We start from the raw sequence: 6,817 nt of genomic DNA on the forward strand, positions 1-6,817 counted from the left end.
AGAGGAGTAAAACTTCACTAGGTGATGGATGGTCACTAAACCAACCAAGCCCTCGAATCTGACTAAAGAGACTTTCAAGTGCATCCTGAGTTAATCTAGAGGTTAAAATACATATAGCATCATACGATGATTTCAAATCCTAGTGTACGTTGTAGAGACATTAAGTACTTTTTTTCTAAAAGCAGGAGAGATGAAAAATGAGGAACGCCTTCGTCGGGACTCGAACCACGGACTTCTCAATTACGCGTCGAGCGTGCTGACCACTACGACTACGAAGGCATGCTAAGAAGGCGGGAAAAATACCTCATAAGGTCAAAAAGAGAATTTGTTGTTATTATTTTTCCTTTTTGGAAAAGCAGTATGTTATATTTTCCCTAAACTCTTAACCCACCGATGACTTTCTTCATTAATTACAAAACTTGTATTTGTTTCTCTTTTTGTGTTTTACCTGAAGGAGATAAAGCTTGGTACTATTCATAAAAGCGAAAACATTATCGATAAACTCAAAGAAGTCAGATGCTTTTTGGTTTCCTGTGAGGTGGAGTATACATTCTGCGGTAGTTTATGAAAATAATGTTTTCGCTGGAACGACGTTTTACGAAGGCCCACAAAATCAACGCGTCGTGTGAATTCTGAATTAAATGTACTGTGTGTTGCGGAAACGACTATAATTTCGTTCACACACCTTTCAGATAGTGCAGGTGCTAAAACCTTTCGATAAACCGGCACATTAAGTTTTCTGTGAGAATTTACAAGGTAAGTTGGAGGTAGATCATTTCGCCAACAGACTTGTGTTTACGGGTGAAGCCATTTTTCTCGTTTTTGGCAAGGTTAATCGCCATAGTTTACGATTTTGGGGTACGGAAAATCCCCGTGATGTAATGAAACACGAGCGGGATTCTCTAACGATGAACTTTTTCTGTGCCATTTCCAACAGTTGTGTTTTTAGTCCACTTTTCTTCGCGGAAAAACGAGGGGTTGCATTAGCCAACTATCAGATAGGTTGTTCCCTCAGTTGGAGGAATTGGTTCCCGGCTTCATTCTGTAGCTAGACGGTGCTCTACCACACTGGCATTTGCCGCGCTGGGTCAAACGATATGCTTTGTTGGTCACCGAGATCCCCAGATCTAACCAAAGAAAGTCTATACATATTCTTTGGATCTAACCACTTATGATTTTTTCCTATTGGTTTTTGTTAAAGACAAAGTGATCGTGCCTACATTTCCCGCAGGACTTACTGAAGCTACGTGTAAATGAAGTGCTTGAATCATTAATCAAAACCGCAAATGCGGTTTTGCAGCTGAAGATGATGGTTCAGTAAAACCATCGAAACTAGTCCTGTGAAAATTTTGTAGGTATAACGCTGATTTTTGTTGTTTGACTTCTGAATTAGTATTTATTCGGCGTGTTATTGTGTCTTAATTACGGAATACTTCATAGATATTTCACGTGTCACCAGTAGGGTACATATAGAAGCTCTATAGAAACTTGGAACTATAATTTCATTGTAAATTTGATTTATCAAAATAAAGTAATTGCAGCTTTCACAGGTATGATTTCCTTTTGTCGCATTCAGTATGAAACACCCTGTACATGAATTACAGCATGTAACCAACAAAAATGTCTTCCATATACCAAACTTTGGATTTCAGACAGGAAGTAAATATAAATTTGATTTTTTTTCTTTGTGATATTATTATTATGATTATTGTTGTTGACGTATATTTTAGTAAATATTTAATAAGCGAAATTTAAGATTTATTTCAAATAATTTTTATTTTATTAAAAAAATTCTGGCTAGACACTGCTTTCCGCAAGCAGTTTGACACAACTGCCGTACACAACTCATCCTTTTATGCACTCCGTTTAGAGTGGGAGCTGCGGGCCCGCAAAGTTCAAAGATCGTATACAGCGGTACGCCCCGGCTCTCCCAATTTTTTTCAGGACCCTAGATTAAAAATTTCTCGTATACACACCACGCAGAATGTGAAGCCGGAAATTTTCTGGTCGTCAAAAATTTGCAACCCACCAAAGTTAGCCTTTGACCGCGGAGGAAGGAATAAGACCACCTAGCAGCGTACGATGCGCAGAAAATAAAGATTTGAACATTCCGCGTATGAAAAATATTAAGTATATCCAAGCCTTTATGCATATCTTCGTTAAAACATGAATTTGCTTTTAATTAAATACGTAAATATTTATTAAACCTTTCATAAATGTATTTGGAAATGAAAGATTCATTTATTCATAAACTCCTGGGAATGTTACTATGAATAAATCTAGTTATTAAATATATCTAAATTTATAACGATTATAAATATTATCTAAGTATATAATGATCTTAACACTGCATTGTAAACACAAATTGAAATTCAGTTGACAAATATATTTAAAACCCTTTGTTGCATCATGTCCACTCTAGTAGACAAAAGTTTAAATTTGTTTATTCTTCTGTAAATGCCTTCACAGATTCCAATCCTGTGTTTATTCATTCTATATTATTAGAACTTTCAACTGTCGATCATAGATGGCTGTAAGTAAAGCATTGCTATTTGGAAAATGGCTGCTACTTCAGTTTGCAAATTAGTACAATTTCTCATAGTAAATATTATATAATATTGCTTACATTTTCTTATACTGCCATTTTTTATTCATAATTAGTAATTTTAGACATTTTATTTTAAATGTCAGTTTGAGAAAATTGTGGAGTGGGTAGATAAAGATCTACCGAAAAGAGTGAATTGAAACCCAAATGTACTGCTTATCAAGCCAAAACACCACTGGAAATGTTTATGTTTGGTAAGGAGTTTCTAGAACATTTGACATTTGAATCCAAGAGGTACAGGTTACAAAATCGTAGAAAAATGAATTCAATGACAATCGACGAAATGAAGGTATTTTGGGGCATCTGTATCTACATGTCAGTTGTAGATTCACCATTTAGAAGATGGTAATGATCACTGTAAACAAGGCAGAAAATGATTTCAAATGCAATGATCGTATATCGTTGGGAAGAGATTTGTATGCATGTCCACTGTAGTGAACAAACTGTAGCAATTATTTAAAACGAAATTTGAATAAAATTAAATTTTTTTATTATTACTAAGGTTATTTTAAGTAGAAAAAATACAATTTTTTTTTTGTCTAAATTATTTGTATGCAACAAAGGGTTAATAAGACTTGTAGAAGCATTAGGTTATTTTTGGAAGAGGAAGAAGTGAAAAAAGAGCAACGCCCTCGCCGGGAATCGAACCACGAACCTCTGGAATGCGCGCCCAGCATGCAGACCATTACACCACGAAGGCAAGCTAAGAAGGCGAGAAAAATACCTTATAAACTATTTCAGCAAGAGTTGTTCGTACTGTAAAACAATTCCTTTAAAATATGTGGTAAAGCACAATCGATGAGATGCGTACTTATGGAAGGAAATACTACTAAAACATTTATCTTTCAATTTTAATTGCAAACTTGGCTCTGGGAACGCAATGAGTTCCCGCGGCCGGAAATAAAATAATTTTGCCTTCCACGCACAACGTGTTGCCATTCAGTAAAACACAAAATATTTTCAAATTTAATTTGGAAGATTTTAAAAGCGATAAAGACAGTTCGTAAAAATGCTTTTTCTTCTATTTGTTAATGCGATTAATTTAAATAAGGGTGCATTAAAAGCATGATATGTCTAATATTCCTGTTTTGGCAATGCCAAATAAATAAATAAATAAATAAAAAGACATTAAATTACCTTCAAATGGGCTTTTTTTTAACGTTTTGTGTATTATCTTTATTTATCAATATCACGTTCTACGTACTCAAACTATAAAATGCAGTTTAACAGCAATATCCCAAATTAAATTTAAGATGAGCATATCATTAGAATTTCCGATACAGAGTTTCGCGCGCTGGAGATAAAAATGTTTTTATTTCCGTACAGTGTTCCCATTGCTCGCTTTGAAATCGTTTAGTTTTTTAATCAAAAATTAAGTGTTAAAAAATTTGAAGTCGATAATAAAACAAATTTCAAATTCAAATTAGGGCTTCCACATGCCCATATTTTATGGGAGATTAGGTTATTCAAATTTTGATGGCTCTAGGTACCGTTGTTTTATCACAATGCTAGAAACATATATACGTTTGTGTAGATTCCTCATTATTTAATTTCTTTAAATATAAGACAGGGCGATAATATATGATGGCAACGATTTGAAAAGTTATGAAGCCTTTTAAAGTTTTCGACACAAAATGCCTAAACGAAATTAATAGTTCTTCAGGGCAAATTGCGCCTTTGGACTAATAATAATAATTTTGTTCCAAATAACGTACTCTAATTTTTAGTACTTTCTCCAGGTTTCTATACTTATATTTGAGAAAGGTTTTATACTCTTTGTGAAAAATTAAAATTATTCGAAGTTTAACTCCCAAACGATAATAATTGACCAGGATATTTAATTTCAAATTTGAACTTTTTAATGTCATTTTCAACTCGCTTTGAGAGATCGGTTGATTAAGTTAGACTAATTCGAGGAAATAAATTTTAATAAAGTACAACAAAAAATATGTATAATTTAATAAACCGTGCAAGGAAGTTATGCTGTGTTTGTTCACATCAATTTTTTTTTACCAGTATAGAAGCACGTCACCAATTTTTATTTTGAGGCAAGTTAATTGAATTTAACTGTATAAAGTTTTGCCAAATTTCCTTAAAAAATGAAAAATTATTCAAGTCGAATAATCTAAATTTAAGTTGGATTTAGACTACGTAAAGATAAGAAAGTTATGGCAATCGCAGTTTTCTAGAACAAATTACTTCCGGTTAGACAAGTCAGATAAAAATGAGTTAAAGAATATATTTTATCCTTTAACACATTCTTAGACACTGAAACACAAGGTTCCCGCTTTGCGAAATATTATATGATTTTTTTTTTTTTTTTTTTTTTTTTTTTGTGGCGTTGTCCGCGTGTTTATTGTTTTATTTACACTCGACAGTCAAAGACACCACGTGGCTAATAACTAAGCGTGTAGCCACGTTTAAAGTAAATTTTCTAGGTTGGAGAATTGTCTCGTACATTTCCAGATGGCTCTCAGTTTTCCTGTGCGTTATAGATCGGCTGACATATTTTCTTCGTACAAAAATGGGACATCCGAATGGCAGAAACAGGGCGAGAATTACGATAAAGGAAGGCGATTAAAAAATATTTTTTCGTATAAAACATCTTCAGCTTTCTGTAATTTTTCTGCAAATTATCTTGTACAAATATTTAAGTGCAATTTCTTCTGCCGTGTATTTCCCCATTTTTTTTTAGCTAATTTTATGGTTTGAAAATCCGGAGGGAAGAATTATGGGAGGAGTTTAATTTCGGAAAAACTCGGTTGCAGTAAAAACATAACAAATGAAATATACTCATGGATACTGGTAACTATCGCAATGTTATCTCGTTAAAAGAAACCAACATTTCAATGAAAGCACATAGTAATATTAGCCTTGCAGCATCTGAAGGATATTCAACCGATATCTGACGGTAATTGATCCCTGTGCGATGTGTCTGGCTCCGTCAGCTTGTTAAGCCCCAGGGACACCTCATGTTAATGAGTTTTGACTGCAGTTTCGATGAGTGACACCATGGAGGTAGGAAGTAAGATGGAGTAGCCCTAAACATGTTTCTCCCGTACCCTGCTCTGAAGCACCGGTGATCCCTACGTGGTGACCAAAACATTGAGTCATTTACTATTAAGTTCAACGGGGTTTTGACGCGAAAGGATGTAAATATTTTGTAGTTATGTCGTAGATATACATATAAATGTATATATTTTCTTTTTCTACAACACTTCAGAGTCCTAAGTATATGAAAACAACATATTTTTAAACAACATTTCATTCTGAATGGAATTAAATGCTATTCTTTTCGCAGAACAGTTTTCTCAGAACGGTTTAATTTGAATGAAATATTTTCACACGTTTTCGTTAATTACATTAGAAAAAAAATTTAAGGTAATTGGATTTTATTCGGTTAAGGTACAAAAATTAAGATCAAAGTTTATTGTATTATTAATATTAAAATTATGCATTATTTCTTTTCTATTTATAGAGCTTCTTCCTAAAATACTTTCTTAAATATGACATGATTTTTTGGCTTCTGAGGCATCTTTTAAATCGAAAAATATAAGTCAATTTATAATTAATGCTCTATTCTGTTCATTTTAAATTAGAGAATTATTAGAAATTAGCGAAATACTTTAAATAGTACTTAACTTTCTCTGAACATTTCTCAAAGGGAATAAAATAAGGATTTTTTTAAAGTATTATTTAAAACTTGTAACTGAGTTAGTATAAAATGTAAGGGGAATAATTCTTTTAATTATACTTATCAGATTTTTTTTTACCATTAATTTCAACAATACATATTCCAAAACTCTTTATTACTTTCTTAAGTGCGCATCTCATAGCATTTGCTTTACAATACCTTTTAACAGATTGCTTTCCAATACGAACAATTCTTGCTTAAATAGTTTTATAACGTATTTGTGAACAGGATTTCAATTTATGTTTACAATTCAATATTAAGGTTATTATATATTTAGATAACATTTATAATCATTATAAATTAGATACATTTAATAATTAGATTTCTTCACAGTTGTTCATAAATGAATAAATTCTTCATTTCAAATACATTTATAAATAGTTTAATGAATATTTATGTATTTTGTTAAAGGCAGATACATGCTTTTTGCAAGCATATGCATAAATACCCATACATATTTCATATTTTCATTTCCGGCATGTGCAAATCTTTAATTTCTGTGCATTCACTATATTTTA

The sequence above is a fragment of the Stegodyphus dumicola genome, chromosome 8 (genome assembly GCF_044657685.1).
Source record: "Stegodyphus dumicola isolate Sdum_Otavi_A_Nest chromosome 8, ASM4465768v1".
Lineage (NCBI taxonomy): Eukaryota > Metazoa > Arthropoda > Arachnida > Araneae > Eresidae > Stegodyphus > Stegodyphus dumicola.